Raw genomic sequence first — 24,189 nt, 5'->3', positions numbered from 1 at the left:
TAGTATTGCTTGTATTTTACAGAGGAAGAAACTGAAGCTCATTGAGCTTAGGTGACTGGTTGACAGCCATGCAGGCACTAAGCGGTGGAACTCCACTGCATGACACCAGCTCCTGGATCTCCAAGTCACAGTCACTATCCTCAGGAAGCTGAGATGAGACGTGGGATAAGCACGCCTTATAGACAGATGCAAGTGTGCAGCAAGAAGTTCCTAAGTCCCATCCTTCCTCCCCACTCCCATCGCCACAAGCATCTGGGATTGAAGCTCCCCATCTTGCTGTGGGTGGAACGGAATAATCAGACTTACAGAAAAATTTACAGAAAAACTGAAGTGAGACCCCCACCCTCCAAAGGCAGCCTCAGGCCTGAAGGTTTAAAGACAGACTCAGGTTTTATTGTGCTACTGCCACCTTCTTAACCCCTGCCCTCAGTTCCTCATGCCCCAGCCTTTCTCTGCCCTTACTCTTCCTTTATCTCCAAGCCTATGTGATTGAAAAATAATCAGCCCTGGAAAGGGAAGGAAGGGGTCTCAATGAAACAAGAGAGTGAGGAGGTGAAGGGTGGCTGAGGAAGTGGGGAGGTGGGGGCCCCAGGGTGGAGCTCAGAGGCCTCATTCCCCAGGAAGCTCACCCTAGGCAGAGGAGGGCCATGGCTCAGGCTGCGCAGGGCAAACAAGTAGTGTGGCTTCCAGAGCCCCTGCTGAGGATTCGCACTGGCAGGTGCCTTCTCCAGGGTCAGGAAACTCTGTAGCTCCAGGGCGAAGGGGATGAAAGCTGGGGAGAGCCTCTGAGATGAATGCTGGTCCAACCTCTCCCCACTCTCTTCCCCTCTACACAGCAGCCAGAAGCCCAGTGTTGTGGCCCATATTGCTTTGAAGTCCTGCCCTTTGTCCTCTTCTTCCTGAACAGATCCGTCTTCCTGGGGCAGGACAAGCATTCCTCACACCATACTTTTTGAAGGGGATGAGGTAAACCTGGCCAAGCCGGTTAGTGCTGGGGTGGAGCCCAGCCACGGCCCTGATCCGGAGCCTCTGTTACCTGGGGCAGCAGAAGGGAATGAGAAGACAGCTGTAAATCATGTCCGGCCTGCTGATGACATTCTCCTCTCTTAGCTAAAGGACTGAGGATGGTACAGCCCCTTGAGTGACTCTGGGCAGGGCGGCGAGAGGGAGCCCCTTAGCCAGTGTTTGGGGAGGAGGAATTCAGATCCTGGGAAAAACAGCAAGCAGCAGCAGGTGTGGAGTAAGCAGGGAGTGACCCGTCTGGGACAATTGCCTAGAATAAACACTATTGTCTGCCACAGGCTTTTCTGTACCAGCCTGGGCCTGCTGAGCTGACCGTGTTTGAAGGGCCAGTCGTGGGCTAAGCTGAGATCAGTCCTGCAGGAGCCTGAGGTCATCACAGGATGTGAAGACAGAGGTCAGGAGCTTGTGGGACCAGGAATGCGCGAGGAGATCGAAAGTAAGTGGCAAGGGAGTGAAGACCCAGGAGGAAGGCTGGAACCAGGCTGGGTGGCATTCGTTCTTACCAAAGGCTCACTTCCTGGTATCATCTTGGATGGTCCAGTTTAAAAGAACAAGACCTGACCAGAAACTGCAGAGCCTCTCTCCAGACTTCCGGCGCTGGCTTCAGTTACACCCACTGTCTTCCCACTGTCTTCTCAGCCCCTGGGATGCACACGCTCATGTGTCCACCCCTGCTCCGTCCGTCCTTGTGACCCTCTGATTTTCACTCACCTCCCAGTGCTATTCTTCTTTATCCCAGGAAACTTGCATCCTCCTCTTATTATCTTCACTGCTCAGAAACCAACAAAGATTTAACCACATGAAAGTGCACATTTTACCCTCATTCTACTCAAAGTGATGTAATTCACCTTGTCCTTCGCGGGGGGTGGGGGACTTAAAACCTCATTCTCTCCTCTCCCTTTAGACACTGAGCATTAGGAAACTGTTACCTGGAGGAAAGGCCCATTGAGGAAGGTACCGTGGTGACCCAAAAACAGCCCTGGAGGAAACGTGCCATCCAGAGCTGGCTAGGACCTACTGATGGGTGTCCTGGGAAAATGGTCCCGCTCCACTCCCCACCCCGGGACCTCTGTGAGGTATTTTACTTCAGGAATGATAAGCACAGATCTCTAGCAAAGCTCTTTCTTGACCACAGCCAGGTAGGTGAGAATATAGCCATAGGGAAGAAGGCAGCAGCAGGCAGAGTCTCTGACAGCCACCAAATTGGAGCTCTTACTTCCTCTCCTCCAATCATCTCTCGTGGAACCTAGGCCATCTATTTTCATTTTGGAAGAAAGAAAGCAAAGGAAAGGAGGGGGAAGGGGAGGGGAAGGAGAAGGGGAAGAGAGAGGAAGGGGAAGGGGTGGGGGAGGAAGAAGGGAAAGAGGAAGGGGGAAGGAGAGGGGGAGGGGAAGGGAAGGGAGGTGGGGAGGGGAGGGGAAGGGGAGGGAAAAGAAAGGAAGGAAATTAGGGAAGAATAAAGAGGGGCAAGACAGTGTTCATGGAGCGCCCCCTGATTATAACGTGTCTGCATTTTCTCAAGTTGCAGCTTTCACCTGAGAGTCAGACAGTTATAGATGAATGAGGAACAGGGACTAAATAAAGGAAGTGGAAGGGAGAATCATGGCTGAAGCAGTGGGGTATATTTCCTTTTACTTATTTCCCAGGCAAAGGCCAACTGGTACAAGTCTCCGTGATTGCCTTTTGTTCATGTATTAGGAAATGTGTATTACTTGCTCTGCTGTCCTAGTGTTTCAGGTTTTTATTTGTATTTCTTCATACAATGTCAACAACACATAGGCAAGAAAGCCTGAATGCATGTTTGTGACTTCCTTGAAGGCAAGGGCCCACCTGCCTAGCCTTACACATTGCACACAAGCAATTAATAAACATTTCCAACTTGAAGACTTTTCATTGCTCCCTGGGCTCCTGTAATTTGGTTCCACAGTAGCCTCTGTTATGACATTCCTTGGCTGCTGCTCAAAATCACCATTGCTGTGTGTAATCAGAAGGCCAGTGACAGAAGGAGTAATAGTTTCCTCATTAAGCCATGTCGTGCCTCCTCACCTCCCAAGGCAGGGTACTTCCAGCAGAGGGGTGGGTCCTCTGGTATTCAGGAAAAAGCAACCTCAGAGTTGTTGACAGAAGCTCCAACACAAGCAGCCTCCTAAAGGCCCCGCATGCTCATTATTGTACTAAAGTATTGCACTAAAAGGGGAAAACTAAATATGGTGTCTGGTGCCCAAAAAGGCTCTTGGAAAAGTTTTTGCTGCCAGAAATGGGTCTTTCCTTGAGGATAGTCTCAGCCAATCAGAGTTTTTTCTGATGATGTAATGCTTTGCAAACAAATTGTATTGGTAGGAAAGCGCTTAGGTATTGTGAGGGTGTAGAGTTTCCACTGTAGCTCAGGAAAAAAATTGTCTGTGGCTTCGTTTAAGTTTCGACTGAATTCCATTGTGCTTATATTTCCAACCAAGCTGAACTTGTGTTTGGCACTTGTTAAAAAATTGGGAATCAAGAAACTTTCTTTTCCTCGGATGTCAAAAGCTGCTGATTCCTTGTCTAAGATGTGTCCATTAAAAAAAACCAAACCAAACCAAACCAAAGCTAGCTGCTGATTAATCAACGTCTGCCATGTGCCGTGGTCATCATCCCACAGCTGTACTTATCGTCAGCAGAGGCCCTAGGAAGCTGACCAGCAGAGCATCAGCACACAACAGCGGGCAGGAAATGATGTCCCCACAGGTTAGGCTGTGGAAAAAGAGAATCTTTGGGGTGGAAAAGAAGTGAGAGCGCAGGCTACACATGCCTGTGTTTCCATCTGATGAATTCGCAGGCACGCGCTTGCCATAAGTCCGCTATGCACAGCGATGCAGCACTAAATATAGCTCAGAGCTTATTTCCCTCCTTCTGAATGTGTCGTCCCCAGCTCTAGAGCTTTTCCTCCCCCAGACAGAGCCCCTGCTGTCTGCCAGTCTGGGCTGGAATTAGCACACCGGTGCTGCGTAACTGGGTGTCCCTGCTGCCGGAGGCTGAGGCTGGTGCAGGCAGCTATACCCGCAGTTGTGTTCCTTGGTTACCTGCGTCCAGGAGCCTAGGCCACCCACCCTTCACCACATATGCAAAGGATGTCATCGCCTGATTCACTGTCTCTGTGACTTCAGACAGCAGGCTGTTCCTCTCCCCACCACCTCTCCACCACACCACAGCCTTTCTCTCTGGATCATCTGCCACGCCCTCTCCTCATCCGGGAAACCTCAGGCCAGCTCCACCTTGCTTCAAGTCCTCCCGTCTCTCCAGTCAATTCTTTTCTCTCAGCTTTTATCTTCGCCACTCTCTTCCCAAATAAGGGACAGCTAATTATGGCTGACTCAAACTGTGTCAGTGACTCACAAATATGTTTATGTATTTCATTCTATGTACCACCTATATTTCTTCCCCCCGCCCCCGACCACAGCCTAGAAGAAAGAGCACTGGGCTTGAATCCAAATGCAATGTCCTGGGAATCAAAATTGGGATAGTAAAACTTCTACTGCAGGGATTTTGTGAGATAAAATAAGATAATATATACCTGGCACATAGTAGGAGCTTCATAAAGATTGGCTGAATCTGCCCTGGAATATAAACTCTTTACACATTCTTCTTCCCTTATGTACATACTTTTCCATTTCCCCAGCACCCAGTCCCTCTGAGAATAGGGACATGTAATCAGTGCCAATTGACATACCTTGATTTTTACTATACCTGTTTGGATCAGGAATCCTTAGCAATGGGTAATTTTAGGCATCAAAAATTATAATGGCAATGAAATAATCTCATAGGTTGCGAGGGGAAGTGGGAGCTACTTTCAGTGGGATATTCAAGGCCGACACAGGCAAAATTGCACGGGACACATTGCAATGCCATTACCTGTCACTATAAAGAAACTTTCTTTACCTATTTCCTCTTACTCTTCTTACTCTTACTTTCAGCTGGCATTCAACCAATTAATTCCTACAGAGGTGTTAACGGATAAGGCAGTTCTGATAGGGTGTCAGCCGATAACGGCCCTAAGGGCCCAGCCTGACTTGTTTTGCCAGGCCTCCTATCACATCAGAAAAGCAGCTTCCAGAAGATGGAAACCCTTTGCAGGCCCACAGGAAATGTTTTCCTTGGGATCAGAAAGGAGTGGGAGGCAGGCAGTGCTGTTCACCCCTAAGGCCAGTGATGGCATGGCTTGAACGCAGAGAAGGGTTTCTTGGGCTGGAGAGAGGGATTTCTTGGGCTGGAGAGGTAGGCAAGACCTCGACTCCTAACCCCCACCTTTGCCATCCTCAATGGCATTTTTTTTTTTTTTTTTTTTTTTTTTGAGACAGAGTTTCGCTCTTGTTGCCCAGGCTGGAGTGCAATGGCGCGATCTCAGCTCACTGCAACCTCCACCTCCCTGGTTGAAGCAATTCTCCTGTCTCAGCCTCCTGAGCAGCTGGGATTACAGGCACCTGCCACTACACTCGGCTAATTTTTGGCAGTTTTTAGTAGAGACAAGGTTTCGCCATGTTGGCCAGGCTGGTCTCAAACTCCTGACCCCTGGTGATCCGCCTGCCATGGCTTCCCAAAGTGCTGGTGTGTCCAGAATTTATTTCTTCCGGTGGGTTCTTGATCTTACTGACTTCAAGAATGAAGCCGCGGACCCTCGCAGTGAGTGTTACAGTTCTTAAAGATGGTGTGTCCAGAGTTTGTTTTTTCTGATATTCAGATGTGTCCGGAGTTTATTCCTTCTGGTGGGTTTGTGGTCTCACTGACTTCAGGAGTGATGCCACAGACCTTCTCAGTGAGTGTTACAGCTCATAAAGGTAGTGTGGACCCCAAGAGTGAGCAGCAGCAAGATTTACTGTGAAGAGCAAAAGAACAAAGATTCCACAGCGTGGAAGAGTACCTTAGTGGGTTGCTGCTGCTGGCTTGGGTGGCCAGCCTTTATTCCCTTATTTGGCCCCACCCACATCCTGCTGATTGGTCCATTTTACAGAGTGCTGATTGGTCCATTTTACAGAGCGCTGATTGGTCCATTTTACAGAGTGCTGACTGGTGCGTTTACAATCCTTTAGCTAGACACAGAGTGCTGATTGGTACGTTTTTACAGAGTGATGATTGGTGCATTTACAATCCTTTAGCTAGACAGTAAAGTTCTCCAAGTCCCCAACTGACCCAGAAGTCCAGCTAGCTTCACCTCTCACTGGGATTACAGGCATGAGCCACTGCACTCGGCTGGCATCTCTTAATCTGCTGCCAGGGGGCCAAATGACAGGGACACAGGTGATGGGCTATTCACAGCCTCCCAACGACCTCAGTTCTTAGCAGCTTCTGGAAGGGAAACTTTTTGAACTCTGACTTTTCCAGACAACCCCCATCTGCCACCCTTCCTCCCTGAGTATCAGACAAGGGCACCTTTTGTGAAAGACACACTGGTCTTGCTGGGCACAGCTCTCATTTTGCTGGCTGAGTACTTGCATAATCCTGAGAGTCAGCAACCCCTAAATCTTACACCTTAGACACCTCATTTGTCTCACCCCAATCCCAGCTCTGCAAAGTTGCTAGATGGGTAGATATACATGCAATCTTATTTTTCATTGCTTCGGGATATTTAAGGCACATTCCAAATCACTTTATTTGAGCTACAGTGAAGCCATATTAGAATTTGGAATCGTTGACGCCTATTCCAGAGTTTTCCCTCCATACTAACGCTCCCAGGAGCACTGAAACCCAGCATGCATACACAAAGGATGCATTTAGCTACAATGGTAAAAAGTTCACACTTTTCTCTAAAAGTTCTCCGTGTTTTAAAATACATTTCAAGGAGAAAAAAAAAATGGGATTTTGAGTTTTCACCCAAGGTGCCTAATACCTTGGTGATATAGTCTGGATGTTTGTTCCCTCCAAATATCATGTTGAAATGTGATCCCCACTGTTGGAGGTGGGGCCTGGTGGGAGGTGTTTGGATCACGAAGGCAGATCCTCATGAATGGCTTGGTGACATCCTCCTGGCAATGAGTTAATTCTTGCTCTATGAGTACACGTGAGCTCTGGTTGTTTAAAAGAGCCTGGAACTTCCTACCTCTCTCTCTTGCTCTCCCTTTTGCCATGTGACACACAGACTCCCCTTCACCTTCCAACATAATTGGAAGCTTCCTGAGGCCTCACCAGAAGTAGATGGTGACATGAAGCTTTGTGTACAGCCAGGAGAACCATGAGCCAAATAAGTCTCTTTTCTTTATAAATTACTCACTCTCAGGTATTCAGTGGAATAGCTGATATTTATAGCAATGGAAACAGACTAACACACTTGGCTAATCTAGGTGTTTCCCCCATCCTATTGCTCTGCATCACTAACTAACTTTACCTGTGCACCTGAACACTGCTTTTCCCAGTAGAAAAGGGCAGGTGGGTGAGCCATGTACCTGTTTATGAGGCTGTCTTAGGAAAGCCTTTCTCAAATGATGTGCAAGTTCTGCTGGCAGTTCTGCATCCAGCCTCACCAAACCTGCTTTGCTTCAGGCACTGATGCCTTCAGTCCATAGACTCAACACTACATTCTCAAGCTAATGCAGACCAAGTTAGGCAGGATAAAAATTGTAGGTCTTTCTGTCCTAGTCTTTGCATTCCCTTTCTCAGAGGTGAGGCCCTAGGCAACCACATATCCCCAAAGCTACAGTCTCCTTCCCTCCTTCGTACTTGCTTAAAATGAGTATTTTCCTCATTTTCATACCAGTTCTACTTCTGGAGTGGCACCTGTTGTGAAGTCCTGCCCCTTAGTGGGGCCCCGATCACAGTATCTCTTGCTAGATCCTTATCTCTTGCTAGATCCTTCTTTTGAGGGGCTGGACTTTGCTCTCACCACCCCTAGCCCCTTGCTGGGATTCTGATTCATCCATGCCCATCATCTGGAATACCTGCTGCCTCCCTGATGTCAGCCATCTTCAGCATGTCTCCACTGCGTGTCCCCCGTTTATGTATGGATTTATGCCCAGTTGAGCCTGGGAGTTTCCATGCAACCCGGCTCCCTAGTCTAGACCGTGGGCTCTTTCTGTGGGCCGTGGTACTGCTGGGGTGCTTTCTGTTGGCTGTGTTACCCCATGATTATTTAAATCAAACTGTCTATACATTACAGCCTGCTGTTTCTTGAGAAAAAAATTGCTCGAATCCCACTTCCATCTGCACCCTACATTTTTGGCTATCTATCCTGACTGTAATTCCTGCCTTTGGCACTGCCCAAATCTGGCAGTCTTCCTTTTTCCATCCTCTTTGGACCTTGGCTGTCCTCCCCACTTTCTGGCTGGTTCACCATTCTTCCTGGCATTCTCACTGTCTCAGGGGAGGGGTCTGTATCATGCTTCCTGACCCCTCAGAAATCTTCATTTCTTCTTCTGGTCAGCACTTGTCATGTCTCAGTCCTCGGACTTCCATCTTCTCACTCCCACTATGGTTTGAAACCTACCTTTATGCATTAACAACAGTACGATGCATGGGTATGTCACCTAACTTAAAGAGTCAGGAGGGAGAACAGGACAACCTTTAGTTTTGGCCTCATCTCAGCCCAATTTCCTCCTCCTTCCTCACAGACTAGTCTATTTTTGACTGTTTAAAAACCTGTAGTGGCCAGGCGCAGTGGCTCACGCCTGTAATTGCAGCACTTTGGGAGACTGAGGCAGGTGGATCACCTGAGGTCAGGAGTTCGACACCAGCCTGGCCAATATGGCAAAACCCTGTCTTCACTAAAAATACAAAATTAGCCAGGCATGGTGGTGCACACCTGTAATCCCAGCTACTCGGGAGGCTGAGATAAGAGAATTACTCGAACCCAGGAGGCGGAGGTTGCAGTGAGCCGAGGTCATGCCATTCCACTCCAACCTGGGCAAAAAGAGTGAAATGCCATCTTAAAATACATACATACATACATAAATAAAAACATGTAGCAAATATGCAACCATATATTCAGTTGTGTGCACATTTTAAAAAATCAGCCTTAAATCCAACTATTTGCTTATCTGCCTGTAAATTTAATTTTTGGTTGAGAAAACATAATCACTGAAGGTGTATGTGGAGAGACAGTGCACACTCAAATCCTGTATGCTTTCTCTGATGTCCCAGCAGCCTCCCTTGCAGTTAGGTGATGTAAACTATGACTGTAAGTATCTTCTTCCTCCCTCTCTCCCCCTGCAGTGACCTTGATAGCTACAAGTGGAGATGGGTCTTTGAGCTATCAGATGGAAGGCTGTCTCGCAGACCTATGCTGGATTTTACATAAATAAGAAATGTAAGTGTAACTTTGTTGTGCTAAGTCACTGAGATTTTTGGGTTTGTTTGTTATTACAGCATAGCTTAACACTGCTCTGACTAATGCCATATACAAAGCTTAAACACGTGTGGGGGTTCATTTCTTCATCTGCCGGCACCCAAGAAGAATTGCTTTCCTAAAAACTTAAAATGTATATAAATTATATGTACTTATTATGGAAAATTATGAAATACAAATAAACAAAAAAGAAAGTAAAAATCATCTATAATCCTCTTGGTCAGAGTTATCTACTGCTAACATTTTGGTGTCCAGACATCATGTTTTTTCTATGTATATAGAAATATAAATTTATGTATATATGCACATAAACTTATATTTATGTTTACATATTATTTTAGAACCTACCTTTTTTTGAGAGAGGAAGAGAGCCCTCTGTCACCCAGGCTGGAGTGCAATAGTGTGAGTACGGCTCACTGAAGCTTTGACTGTCTGGGCTCAAGCAATCCTCCCACCTCAGCCTCTCGAGTAGCTGAGATAGCTGAGACTACAGGCATGCACCACCACACCCGGCTAATTTTTTAACTTTTTGTAGAGATAGGGTCTTGCCATGTTACTGAGGCTGGTCTCAAACTTCTGGGCTCAAGCCATCCACCTGCCTTGGCCTCCCAGAGCACTGGGATTACTGGTGTGAGCCACTGTGCCTGGACACAACCTACTTTTTTATTTCTGTTAATTTTCCCAAAGCGATAAATACTATTCTAGAACACGATTTTTTTTTTTTTTTTTTTTTTTTTCTGAGATGAAATCTCACTCTGTCGGCCAGGCTAGAGTGCAGTGGTGCAATTTCACTGTAACGTCCACCTCCCGGGTTCAAGCAATTCTCCTGCCTCAGGCTCCTGAGTAGCTGGGATTATAGGCTCATGCCACCATGCCAGGCTAGTTTTTGTATTTTTAGTAGAGACAGAGTTTCACCATGTTGACCAGGCTGGTCTCAAACTCCTGACCTTGTGATCTGCCTGCCTCAGCCTCCCAACATGCTGGGATTACAGGCGTGAGCTACCACACCCAGCCTAGAACATAATTGTTAATCATTGCATAGCACTGCGTTATGATAGCACCATGATTTATATACTGTTATCTACTATCTTCTTCAACTGAAATTGCTGCAGTAACGTTTCTACTTCTTTTCTACATATTTTATCACTTACTTCCTCTCCTACTCACAGACCAACTCTTAATCATCGACATTCATAGAATGCAAATGAGGTAATCCAAAAATAATAAAAATGGTCATGAAATTCACAATGTGATCATTTGGATGGGGAAGGAAGAAGCAAAGTTTTTGCAGTGCATTCATCCTCATAATGATGATTATTATTCATATTTGCTTGACAAATTTTGGGTTTTATTCTGAGTAGTAATAACTGACTTGGTGGTTGCAAAGGAGATGGTAGGGTAGGTAACAATAGAAAGCTGCTTTAATTAGCATTCCATGTGGTTGCAAGAAACAAAAACAACAATGAACTCAAACTTATAGTAGCTTAAACAAAGACAGAAGCGTATTTCACTCTCAGATAAAATTCTGGAGGTAGACATCCCCATATTGCACTCCCTGGAGTATCAGAGACTCAGGTTTCTTCTACTTATTCCCTGTGGATTTTTTCCATTCCCAAGGTCACTGAGCAAGATCTGAAATGGTTGCTTTAACTTAAACCATCACATCTATATTCCACCCAGAGGAGAGGATGTAAAGAAAGATGAAGAGAATGTCTCTTCTAAAATGCATTTTTTTGAAGGTTGAACATATCAAGTTTGGTTAGACACTTGGCCATATGTGGGTCCAAGGGAGGCTGGGAAATGTTGTCTTTATTCTGAGTGTCTCTGTGCCCAGATAAAAATTGGGGATGCTGGGCCGGGCATGGTGGCTCACACCTGTAATGCCAGTACTTTGGGAGACTGAGGTGGATGGATCACTTGAGCTCAGGAGTTTGAGACCAGACTGACCAAGATGGTGAAAGCCCTTCTCTACTAAAAATACAAAATTAGCTGGGCATGGTGGTGCACACCTGTGATCTCAGCTACTTGGGAGGCTGAGGCAGGAGAATTGCTTGAACCCAGGAGGTAGAGGTTGCAGTGAGCCAAGATCGCGTTATTGCACTCCAGCCTGGGTGACAGAGTGAGACTCCGTCTCAAAAAAAAAAAAAAAAAAAAGAAATTGGGGATGCTATTGCAATAGAAGAAGGGAAGAATGGGTGTTGGGGGACAACCAGATATTGCTGACATAAGAACCACTAGGTGATTTATAATGCCCACAAGTAAATAATTCAATCCAGCCCCTGATGGAGGAGGATCCAACAAAAGGAAAATATCTATTACATCAACAATAAAATGTAATCAAGCTCTCACAATGAACAGATGGACTAAAAAAATACACATTCAGTACTTTAATTCCTGTTGGATTTCTGAAATCAGCCAGCTCCTTCGAATGAACATGTGCTAAAGAGAAGAACAACTGATAACCTCTTGAGCATCTTAATTAGCACTGGATTTCCTCAGAATGGTGCTGTGTAATACATCAGAAACTGAGCACAGCAGATTCCAGGCACACCTAGGTCTAATTCCCAAGTCCCTCAAATAAAGGAAGTGAGAAGAGCAGGTCGTGTATATAGGGGGAGAAAGCTAGTCACCTTCACACTTCCCAGCTTTTGCTCTCGTGGCTTCAGCTCCCTAGAATCCCTCGTCTCTTCTCTATGTGAAGAAGTGCTGCTCTTCCTTCTCACTCTTTTTTTTTTTTTTTTTTTTTTTTTTTTTTTTTGAGACAGAGTCTCCCTCTGTTACCCAGGCTAGAGTGCAGTGGCGCAATCTTGGCTCACTGCAACATCTGCCTCCCGAGTTCATGCCATTCTCCTGCCTCAGCCTCCCGAGTATCTGGGACTACAGGCGCCCGCCACCACACCCAGCTAATTTTTTGTATTTTTAGTGGAGACGGGGTTTTACTGTGTTAGCCAGGATGGTCTCGATCTCCTGACCTCGTGATCCGCCTGCCCCAGCCTCAAAGCGTTGGGATTACAGGCGTGAGCCACCGCGCCCGGCCTCTTCCTTCTCATTCTTGAAGAAACTAGTCAAGTATTTCTTAGGGCGCCTGTTCTTTGACCCTTTAGTTTTGTGTCATTCATTCATTCAGGCATTCATTCATGATAGAGTCTACCATGTACCAGGCAATCTACTAGGCATTGTGGGGTGGAGTGGGGGGACTCAAGGACAAACTAGATAAGACTGTGGCCTCAGGCTGCATATAACACTAATTAGATTAGATTTGTTTAGTCAGACAGCCCAGCACATTGGGGCAAGGGCTAGTAGCCCCGATATGCTGTGCCGTCTGGCTAAACAAAGAATAGATAGCTCCAAGAGGGCAGAAACCTGGTACTTTAATTAGCACATATTTATAGAGCTCTCACTATGTGCTAAGCATATAGCGTATATATATTTCTATTCTATGTGCTTAGAGTATATTACTCTTCTAAATCTTATGACAATCCCATGAGTATGTACTTTTTATCATCACCCTATTTTGCAGATGATGAAACCGAAGCATAGAAAGGTTAAGTAATTTGCCCAAGAACATGCAGCTAGTAAGCAGTGAATGTAAAATTGAATACAAGGAGACTGGCCCTAGCGTGCATGCCCAACTCATATTCTTCACTTCATTACTATTCACACTATTCTGTATTCCCAGTATTGAACAGGATGCCTGGAATCTCGCAGTTATTCAGTAAACATATGTTGACTGGAAATGAGCTGGCTGCTCAACACTGGCCAAGTTATCCTCTCAGCCATAATTCCTACAAAGATAAAAAGAAGTTAGACTGGAAGACCTCTATGATCCCTGGAAATTCTGAACTATGGAATTGTAATTATTTTTCTTATTCACAGCCTAAATCATCTTTTAGCTGAGGTCTGGAAGAGATCTTGTGGGATCATGTGTGGAATTCTGGATTTTAGCCAGACATCCTCCATAGTAACTAGGCGAGAATTCTTTTAGTTTATCAAATCCTTTAAGATGTGTCACCTTTTTGAAGCTAAGTAGTAGGCGATTCACAGATTTTATGAATAATGTATGACAGACAAGATATCCAAAAAGTTTCTTCATAAGATGGATAGGTAAACTGCTTTCCTCTTGCATATACACCAGTTTGGTAGCAAAGAATATTTTGGTAACATTTCATTTCAATTTTAATAAGATAGTGTCCTTAGCTACCAAGAGGTATCTAAGAGTGGACACTGTAATATTTCTCAGGCCTCTATTCTTTGTAAATTTAGCTGCTAACAATGCATTACCTCCAATTAACTGCTCTAAATTACTCTTTCAGATTATACTATTGCATGACATTGTTTCCCAAAGACCTGAGCATACAGTGCCAGGCGTTTGACCAAAGGGCCAGAAAATCCCCATGATCTGACCAAATGCCAGTTGAGGTCATTATGCTTTGGCCAGTTCTCTCCTCCCTACGGTGTCAGTTGGCTACTTTAGCCTTCACCACCCAGCGCATGCTGCTTGGTAATCACTGAGTTGGCTGGACTGTCTTCTCTCGTGAGTACTGTTCAGAAAGAGGCTTTGAGTTGGGCTAACACTGACTGTAGGGAAGAATATTGGTGGTAATAAGCTTCTCTAAGCTGAAATCAACAGAGGTATTATTTTCTCTGTAGGGCTGAAGTCAACAGGGAGCAGGACTGTATACTCTTGCATTTGAGGATTTAACATACAGCATGTGGTTTTGACTATTTGTTTGACTTTGAAAGTCCCTGATGTAATGATTTATCATTTTGCTGAGGCAGGATTGAACACAAACACTGTGAGAGTGGTAGAAAGTTCATAGTGAGTCACCTCACCAGCTAGGGAGCCTAGTCAACCACCTAACATCTGGGTATGTCTCCACTTGGGTATCTAATATATGATTTATTTTAATTTTCTTGACAGCTTTGTAAGAGTCTTATTATTATCCCCATTTTATGCATGAGAGAATTATATGTTCTAGTGCCGCTCACACATTTAAAAATATTTGGAGATCTAAGAACGAGTTTTTTCCCTCAAAGGTTTATTTTGTGGGAGGAGGGCTGGAGGCAAACTTAGGTAGAGAGACGTGAATTCATAGCACATGCATCATAATCAATGTATGGGGGTTCCTCTCTTGATTGATGGATTGATTTCTTCCTTCATCCCCAATCTCCACTCTTATTCTCTTCCCTCATGAATTCTTGCAAGTGAACCTTATAAATACAGAATTCAGTATGTATGTGTTTTTAATTTACATAAATGACATTGTGTTTACATCTCATTCTCTTTCTTGCTTCTGAAGCTCAAAACTAGGATTTTAATGCTCATCCAGGTCACTAAATGTATATCTAGTTCAATGCTTTGAATTGCAGAGTATTATTCCATAGTAGGCATTCCTGATATTTTATTTAAATATTTCCCTTGTTGTGGACATCAGGATAATTATATGTGTATATATATATTTACTCTACGTAATATATATTATATATCTCCTATCTATATATGTGGGATTGACGTCATAGCACATATGTACATTCACTTCACTAAGAACTGCCAGATGGCTTTCCAAGTGGTTGTACCTGTTTACACTCCCACCAACAATCCATGTCACATTCTTGATATTATTTATCAAAGTTTTATTTGAGTCGATTTACCAATTTTCTTAAGTCTTTGTATAGTGGAACAATTAACTGGAAATCTTAACAAAAGAAAGGTAGGAAGGAGTTAGGCAAGCTGTGACTTTCCTGGCCCCTTCCTCAATAATTTCTGTCTCCCATTCTCCTCTCCTGTCCTGTGTTCCTTATTCCCTTCAGATTGTTCCAGAACCTGCTACAAGAAATTACTCTGAACTTTCTCCCTGAACCACTTCTTTCCTTTTCATCAGTTATTTTTTCCTTCCTTCCTTCCTTCCCTCCTTCCTTCCTTCTTCCTTTCCTTTCTTTCCCTTCTTTCTTTTCTTTCTTTTTTTCTTTGACAGAGCCTTGCTCTGTCAGCCAGGTTGGAGTGCAGTGGCGCTATCTTGGCTCACTGTGACCTCCACCTCCTGGGTTCAAGCAATTCTCCTGCCTCAACCTCCCGAGTAGCTTGCACTACAGGCATGCACAGCCATGCCCAGCTATTTTTTTTTTTATTTTCAGTAGAGATGGGGTTTTGCCATGTTGGCCAGGGTGGTCTCAAACCCCTGACCTCAAGTGATCCACCTGCCTCAGCCTCCCAAAGTTCTGGGGTTACAAGCATAAGCCAATGCGCCTGGCCTCATCAGAGTTTTCTATGCACCTCAATAGAATGTTCTCCATCTCCTTTCTAGGTCTCCAAATTCCTCCTATTTTGTGAGGTACAAGTTAAGAACCAATTCCTCCATTGGAGGAATTCCTCCAATTCCTCTCTAATTACTCTAGCCTACACTTGTCTCTCCTAATTTTGACTACATATATCATGTTTGGGGGTCTTATTTTTATTCAGTTTAACTCTATTATGTTCCATGTTGTTTCCAAAAAGAGAAATTGGGCAAATAAGATGTATAGCGTTTGGTTAGCTTCATTCTTCCAGGAGGTCACTAGTTGTGGACCACAGACTACATCTGACTTACACTCACCAAGTTCTTGTGGGAAAATCAGATACATGCACCAGGCAATATTACCTACCACCTTGAGTCAATCTTCTATAGGATTATAGAAAGATTTTGTCAATAGTAGAAATACATAACAAGCATTACATCTGCAAAATATATAACTAGGCAGTCTTACAAAATCTCTCTCTCACTGGTTATATATATATTTATATATATCGAAAAACTTCGAGTTTGTGGAGGTAAAAAGTATGAGGTGGATCCCAGGAGCTTCTGTGGCACTCTCCACAGAGCTGTAGCCTGTTCCCAGCAGGTGCTGACCTCATTGATCTTTCAACAACCACCTGCTCATTACCTGAACAACAAGGTTCCTAGAAGACACTGATCTTCTTTTTTCATCTCTTTCCCATAATTGAGCCACCAAAATTAAATAATTCAGAGAAATACTCTTACCCACCACTGTTACACTATACTATTTTGCATTCTCTGTTTTCTGCATACAAACTCTACATTGCAAAGGGCACCACTAATTGCTTAACCAAAATTTACTTTCTTCTTTCTTACAGTCAAAACTTTGACGTTATCCAAGATGGCATGGGTCTAGCTATAAAACTACCTTTCCCAGTCTGTTTGGCAGGTGGAAGTCTATGTGACAGTTGTTGCTATTAAAATAAAAGCCACAGCTATGGTGTAAGACTTTCTAGAATGCTCTTTTTCTTTCTTTTTGAGACAGGGTCTCGCTCTGTCACCTAGGCTGGAGTACACGATCATGGCTCACTGTAGTCTGGAATTCCTGGCCTCAAACGCTCCTCCCACTCAGCCTCCCAGGTAGCTGGAATACAGGCATGTACACCATGCCTAGCTAGTTTTTTTTTGTTTTGTTTTTTTTTTTTTTTTTTTTTTTTTTTTTTTTTTAAGAGATAAAGTCCCACTATGTTGTCCAGTCTGGTCAAGAATGTTCTCTAAAAGGAAACAACTCAGTTGGCACCCACCGATGCCCTCATCCTTTCTTTTTCTTTCTGCTTAGAATGTGGTCATGATGGCTGAGGATAGAGGTGGAGCAGGTGCCATGCTGCTCTCATGAGATGGAGACCACATACTCTAAGAAAGCTGAACAGAAAAATAAAAGGTGTCTGAGTCCCTGATGACATAATGGAGCTACCATAACCACCATGGATATCATCTAGGTGCTTTGTAATATAAAAAGAATAAACCCTCTAATTGGTTCAACCATTGTGTTTGCATGTTATTTATTGCATGCAGTCAAACTCAAATCCCGATTGTTATTTGTTTGCTTTTGACAAACCTGTACTCCCAAAGAATCTTGCAGTGGTTCAAAGGCAGCCTGATAGGGAAACCATCTGTTCATCCTTAAGGAGAGCCCAGTGGTTCTCCAGGTCAGACCTGTGGTGTTCACTTATCAAGCTTGTGAGCTCTGCTTCTCTTGCATCTTACCAACTTTCTGCGGCTGATACGGGACATCACCCCTGGTTTAGAGGTTTGTAACAGACTTTCTTCCTTACTAGTGGAGACTTCCTTTAATCGGAAAGACATCAAGTGCCACATGCTTACTTTCCTAGTTTCCTTTGCGGTGACAGTATAGACATGTGACCTAATCTGGTCCAAAGAGACCAGAAGGGAAAGCAACTGGAACACGTGGAAACAAATGTCCTTTCTTCTTCACTGGAAATGATGCCTAGAAATGTTGAGTCATCTGTGGTCAGTGGCATGGAGAGGATGGTAAGATATCGATGGGAAGCACTTGGATGCCTGGCACACCTCTCTGTCATATCCCCAGCCCTGGATGCCAACTGCCTTTGAACATCTGCCTATTGTTTACACCACTTCTAAGGATATTCTGCTCTTGGCACTTAAAAGGACTCCAATGATACAGGGGTGTCAGAATAGGGCTGGTCGCCTGCTTCAGCATTTCTTTTCTTTTTTTTTTGAGATGGAGTTTCGCTCTTGTTGACCAGGCTGGAGTGCAGTGGGGAGTGCAGTGGTGCGATCTCGGCTCACTGTAACCTCTGCCTCCCGGGTTGAAGCTATTCTCCTGCCTCAGCATCCCAAGTAGCCGAGATTACAGGCATGAGCCACCACATCCGGCTAATTTTTTTGTATTTTTATTAGACAAGGTTTCACCATGTTGGCCAGGCTGGTCTTGAACTCCTACCCTCAGGTGATCCACCCGCCTCAGCCTCCCAAAGTGCTGGGATTACAGGCATGAGCCACTGCGCCCGGCCCTGCTTCACCATTTCTAAGTCTCTTTCTTTAGAGTAAGCTCCTCAATGCCTTAGCCAGTTAGACCTCTGGGTACCTGCTTGGCTGGTCATTCAAACGTGCCCAGACAGGTCTGAATCTGCAAGGAGTATAGTGTAAATGTCATGCTGGGACTCTTCCTTTGCATGTTTAATATAACCCCCATTTAATATTGCACATTTTCATACAATGACCACTGTGTGGCATGCTGTTATTTTTTAAAATAGTAAAACAATTTTTATGCTTGATGAAAAATATTTATACGGAAAACTAATTGTTAAAAAGCAATCAATAGTTTATTAAAAAATCCACAAACATGAATTAAAATATATGCAATCAAACATAGCCCCAAATTTTTATCACTTAATTAAAATATTTGAAAATAATTTTCACTTTTCTTAGGAACAATCCATAGCATTCAAAGAGGATGCCAGAGGATACATACTTTATTTGCTACAAATAAGTATTGTATTACTATGGCCACACTCTAATATTTCTTCAGATGTGCTATTTGCTCCTAGTCAATCTGGTGGTATTAATTTGCTTTCTAAATCAGGCAGGGACTGCAGGACAGATAGGCTGAATATTTAATATTTCTGTTCAAAACTTCAAGATACATGTACCTTTCAAGTTGCTCTTCAGCCTCTTTCTTGCCACAGCAGGAGTGATGCTTAGATGGTCAATTCTAAATGGAAGAACTCCAGCCCTCTCTAACTCACACAAAGTGCTTAGTTGAAAAGAGAACCTGGCCGGGCGTAGTGGCTCATGCCTGTAATCCCAGTTACTCAGGAGACTGAGGCACAAGAATCACTTGAACCCAGGAGACAGAGATTGCAGTGAGCTGAGATCACACCACTGCACTCCAGCCTGGGCAGAAGAGCAAGACTGTCTCACAAAAAAAAAAAAAAAAAAAAAAGAAAAGTGAAAATTTCAGCCAATCATCTGAATGTGTCAGCCTCATAGCAAAGCATTGGAATGATTAATTTTTTTTTTTTACTTTTCACAGAGATTTGGGCAAGGTAGAGATACAGTTTTTGTTTTTGTTTTTTTTTCCTGAAGAAGATACCAAATGACCAAGAGGAAATCTCTGATTTGAAATTACTAGAGAAAATTAGCCAATACCTTTGTGTATTATAACTACACATCGTTATCAAGAATGTTAAGACTCCTGAATGATGAAGTGGTATTCCAAGAAGAAAGACTGCTAAATAGAAATGTGGGGATTCTCTTTTAGAAGAGACTAATTTGGTAAGGAAATAGTTAGACTTGGATTCTGGGTCAATCAGAAACCAACCCTGGTCCAAATAAGAATGAGATAAATTCTTTGTGTAGCTATCACTAGAGAGCTTTGACTCCCATTCGGGTTGCATTTTGATTTTTATTCTATTTGCAAGAACCCTAGGGAGGGGGAGGGTCGCTGGCATCCCTAACCTAGTTCCCAACAGGGACACTGCCCATATTAAACAAGTGCAGGAGGGATGGGAGAAAAAAGAGCTTTTGAGAACATCATGTGCCTTCCTTAGCAGTGCTCGGGGCATTGGTGGACACGTGACTGGAGAACAGTACTCACAGAACCAGGGCAGAAAGGAATCCGAAAAGACAAATCATCCTAATTTATACAAATGAGACCAGGGTTTCCTCATTATTGGCAGGTTCTGGGTGAAATCTCAGATCTCCTGATTCTTTCAGTTCAGTATTCTTCCAGGACATCATTTGGTCAAAAGCTATTAAGAAAGTAAAGGGGAAAAAAAGAAGATGTTGCAACTTTGTGTATCAATCATGGGTATGAGTTTGCTCCTAGAAGCAAGGGATAGGTATTTGCTACGGGTCTCTAAATTGAAGAAAAGACTTCACCAAAAATGCCAACATATTCCTCAAAATAACAGTCTAATTTGGATGAGAAGGACTGCTACAAACATGATGACTCTGAGAAATGTCACTCACTCCTCCCCACCTCCAGCACTCTGGCCAATGGATAAAGACAAAGAACTGGGTTAAACGGGAGCCAAAGCATAAGCATTATTAGGGCCTCAGTGGGCTTTCCTTGTGTCTGTGCCACATGGGGTCAGTGGATGCCATGAAATGGGCTGGGGGTCTGGTCTCTCTTCTCCCAGTTCCAAAGGAGAGTGTGAGGTGGGGATGCCAGCCATGCTCTAGACCACTCTGCCTAGGAGCCAGCGACCTTTGAGGAAGCACTTGTGTACCTCACCAGATTGAACGGGCCAGCCGGGACCCCGTGCAGCGGGCCCTGTACAGAGAGGGGATGCTGGAGCATTATGCGGGGTGGCATCCCTGACTTTTTCATTCAGCTAACCTGTTCTGGTCTCCTAGCCAGAGAAAGGGGAATTCCCATGGAACCCCTATCTCTGAGAATCTCTGGACAAACCAGAGGTGTCTGTCCAGGGAGTGAAACCATAAATGAGAAGGAAGGACTCATTCCAAAGGAGCGTAGGTCCAAAGAAACAGAGTGCCTCTGGGAAAGTGACACTGCGAGGCCTGCCAGGGAATATTCCCCAGCACCTAGATTTTGGGAGCAGCCTAGAGCAGCCCTAACATCACTGGATGGTCAAGACAGAGTCAAAGAGGGGAGATTTCACAGATGGGTCCACCAGGCTTCAGGAGGCCTGTGCTGATGAGAGAGGGGGAAAGTGTGAGAAATTAGGAAAAAATGTTAGCGTCAGCACACAACTCTACAAATCAGACAACTCCTACCGGTCAGATAGCTTACGAATGTGGAAAATGTGACAGGTATTTACACCGAATGGCAGACTTCCACTGACATCAGAGAAGTCACGGTGATGAAAAGTTTTGAATGCAAAGAATGTGGATGATTTCAGATGTAGCACGTTATTTGTTTGGCATCAGATAATGCACACTGGAAAGAAACCATTTAAATGTAAAGAATGCGGAAAAGGTTTAAATTCAGATGCAGTCTTGATTCAGCTTCAGAGAATCCACACTGGAGAATCTCCCTCTGAATGTAGGGAGGGTGGCAAGGCCTTCGGCAACAGCTCAGTCTTCCTTCAGCACCAGAGGTTCCACACTGGGGAGAAACTCTGTGAGTGTAACAAAGTTGGAAAACTTCTAGTTGTAGCTCAGGCTTCATTGTCCATCAGCAGTGCACACTTGGAAGAAACCCTGTGAATGTAAAGAGTCTGGGAATCTATTAAGCACAGCCTTGACTCAGGATCAGTGAACTCACACAGGAGAGAAGCACTTTACATGTAAGGATTGTAAGAAGGCATTCAATCAGAAAATAACCCTGATTCAGCACGAGGGAGTTCACACTGGTGAGAAACCTTACGAGTGTAAAAGGTGTGGGAGCCCCTCAGCTGGTGTGGAAACTTCGTTACGCATCAGAAGCCACACGCTCAAAAGGCACCTATTTAAGCATAGGGTTAGCCACCGCCAGGCTCACTACACCCCTCTTTGTTTCTCTCTCTTTCATGATCTTTAACAGTGTCCCCATTGTCTCTCGTGGACTGTGTTGATTCTTAGCCATATGCCTCTGTCCCCACAGCTCTGCATATCTGGAATGCCCGCTTCTCCACCTGTCCAGTCATATATTTAATTCAGACTCTTGGCTTCCATCATGAAACGTTCCTCAAATTCTCTGAGCCCTTGCCTCCCCAACGTGAACTCTCTTTACAGTTAGAAAAGAAATAAAAAACAAACTCCAGACTTTCAAACATAAGACGAATATGAGTTTCCAGATTCAAGAATACGCCAAATGCCCAGCAGGATGGATTGGGGGGAACCCACATTAAAGAACACTACTGTGATTTATGAAAACACCAAGCTTAAAGAAGAAATCCTAAAAAGTTTCTAGAGAGAGGAAACAAAAGATCAGAAATGAGCATGGCATTAGATTTCTCAACAGCAACCTTGAAAATTAGGTGACAATGGTGTATGTCTTCAAAGTTCTAAGGAAAATGATTTCCACCCAGAATTCTATACCCTCAAGGGTAAGTATAGAATAAAGGCATTTCAGACGCATTAGATGTGCTCATGCATCCTTTCTCAGAGTGCAACACTAAGTAAGGGATAAACCAGGAAATAAAAAGACAGATATGTGGACACCCTATTTCAGTCTGTATATCGGAAGTCTCCTAAGTGCAAAAACAGAGGGGTTCTGTCCATGTGGAGCTCTATGCATCTTGGAGGATGTCCTTAGTAGGGTGAAACTTTCAGAGATCTACCTGGGGCACGGTGTCCACCCACTCTTCTTACTCTGTGCTACTCAATTGCAGTCCGTGCCTTCGCAAAATTCAGGGTGTACATATCCTTTGAGTTAGATGCAAGGCCCTATTTGAGTTAATTTTTTTTTTTTGAGACACGGTGTCACTCTGTTGCCCAGGCTGGAGTGCCGTGGTGCAATCACGGCTCACTGCAACCTCCACCTCCCAGGCTCAAGAGATCCTCCCACCTCAGCCTCTCGAGCAACTGGGACCACAGGCACATGCCACCATGCCCTGCTAATTTTTGTATTTTTTGTAGAGATGGGGTTTCACCATGTTGCCAAGGCTGGTCTCAAACTCCTGGATTCAAGCAATCACCGCTTCAGTCCCCCAAAGTGCTGCTGGGATTACAGGCGTGAGCCACCACGCCCAGCCTGTCTTAAATTTATCTCACTGCTCTTCCAAGTGACCTCAAGGCAGGAAACATTTTCTTGTAACTTCATCTAGTTATTTTTTATGAACAGGGAAGAATATGCCATTATTTTCTGTTACTTGTGGAAAAGAGGGAAGATGTAAACGTGCTCTGTTTTAGCATCCACTTATGCAGGCAGGTTGATTTTGCCCATTGCAGGAAGCAGAGGGTAGTGGTTAGTATAACAATACCACAGCAAGGATGACTTTGGTTTGAACCCAGGTGCATGACCTTGCTTAAGTTATAGCAACTCTGTGTTCTAATTTCCTTATCTGTGAAATGGGGATGACAATTAATCTACCTCATAGGTTTGTGTTGAGTATTACATGTATTGATGCATGTAGAAGTGCTTTGAACAGAGACTATGCATAATAAAACAAAGTGTTACCTATTAGGGCTTTAGTGATAGCTAGACTGGAAATGGTGGGACTGGGTATAGAGGAAAGGGTAGAGAGGAGAGCCAGCTTTCTTGATGGTAGCAGTTCTGAGTAACAGAGAGAGAGAGAGAGAGAGAGAAAATGAGAGCCTGCCACGCACGGTCAAACATCCATTGCCCAAGTTTCAAAGCAGGGACAGCTGTGAAAATGGATACCAGACTTTCAACAATCTCAAGAAGGTAAGACTGTCCTCCTCTTCCTGTTTATTACCAGCTTTGTTTTAATAAATAAAGCAAATTGTTCTTCCTTTGTGTTTGCTGTGGTTTCTCAAAAGACACCGAGTTACTCTCAAGTTGATTTTTTTTCAATGAACTTTAGAATTTTTAGAAAAATTCAAATTCAGAAATAAGACAAGAGTGAGCAGCATATCCTTTTAATGTCATATGGGAACAAAGGCCACCTTAGGATTTCAGGGAAATGTACTTAGTTCATTGTTCACTATTGACTGAAGGTCCCAAACTAATTACTTGCTAAGTGAAGTACTTGCTAAATTGGAGTGAAGTTACCTGCTAAGTTGTAGATTTCTGTCTGGTAGAGATGCAAATAACTTCTGTCATTTGAAACAGATCACCTCAAAGATTTACAGTCTATTGGGCAATAACCGGTTTGTTTGTTTGTTTAAATCAAATCTGGCAATCTTATCCTAACATTGCTCTGTTAGGTTGCTTATAAGAAATGAATGGTCCAAACTCTCAGAATCAGTCTTAACATCTTACTGGTTTCCTCATTAATTAATGAGTTAAATAAAACCTTTGACATGAGCTTCATATTTGCTGGGTAGTCAGGATGTTACCTTTCTGAAATTTATCTGTTAACAGATTATGTTTTTCCTAAAAATATCTTACTGGGATTTTTATTGGAATTCATTCCATTTATAGCTTTACTGGGGAGAATTGACATCTTTACAATACTGACATTAACTATTCAGCACCTTGTCTATTTTTCT

General features: G+C 44.0%; 1 long non-coding RNA gene and 1 pseudogene across 1 annotated transcript; both read left to right on the top strand.

Annotated features, from left to right (window-relative positions):
- Nucleotides 1-1,309: 1,309 nt before the first annotated feature.
- Nucleotides 1,310-17,127, top strand: LOC102140030 (uncharacterized). Its single transcript, XR_284370.4, has 3 exons — nt 1,310-1,459; nt 9,199-9,292; nt 16,925-17,127. It is a non-coding gene; the product is annotated as an uncharacterized lncRNA (long non-coding RNA).
- Nucleotides 17,128-20,574: 3,447 nt separating this feature from the next.
- LOC135967262 (uncharacterized) lies at nt 20,575-21,546 on the top strand (annotated as a pseudogene).
- The last annotated feature ends 2,643 nt before the right edge of the window (nt 21,547-24,189 follow it).

The sequence above is a fragment of the Macaca fascicularis genome, chromosome 14 (genome assembly GCF_037993035.2).
Source record: "Macaca fascicularis isolate 582-1 chromosome 14, T2T-MFA8v1.1".
Taxonomy (NCBI): Eukaryota; Metazoa; Chordata; class Mammalia; order Primates; family Cercopithecidae; genus Macaca; species Macaca fascicularis.
Note: the sequence above shows the minus strand (reverse complement) of the source record. Positions and strands in the feature narration are given on the sequence as shown.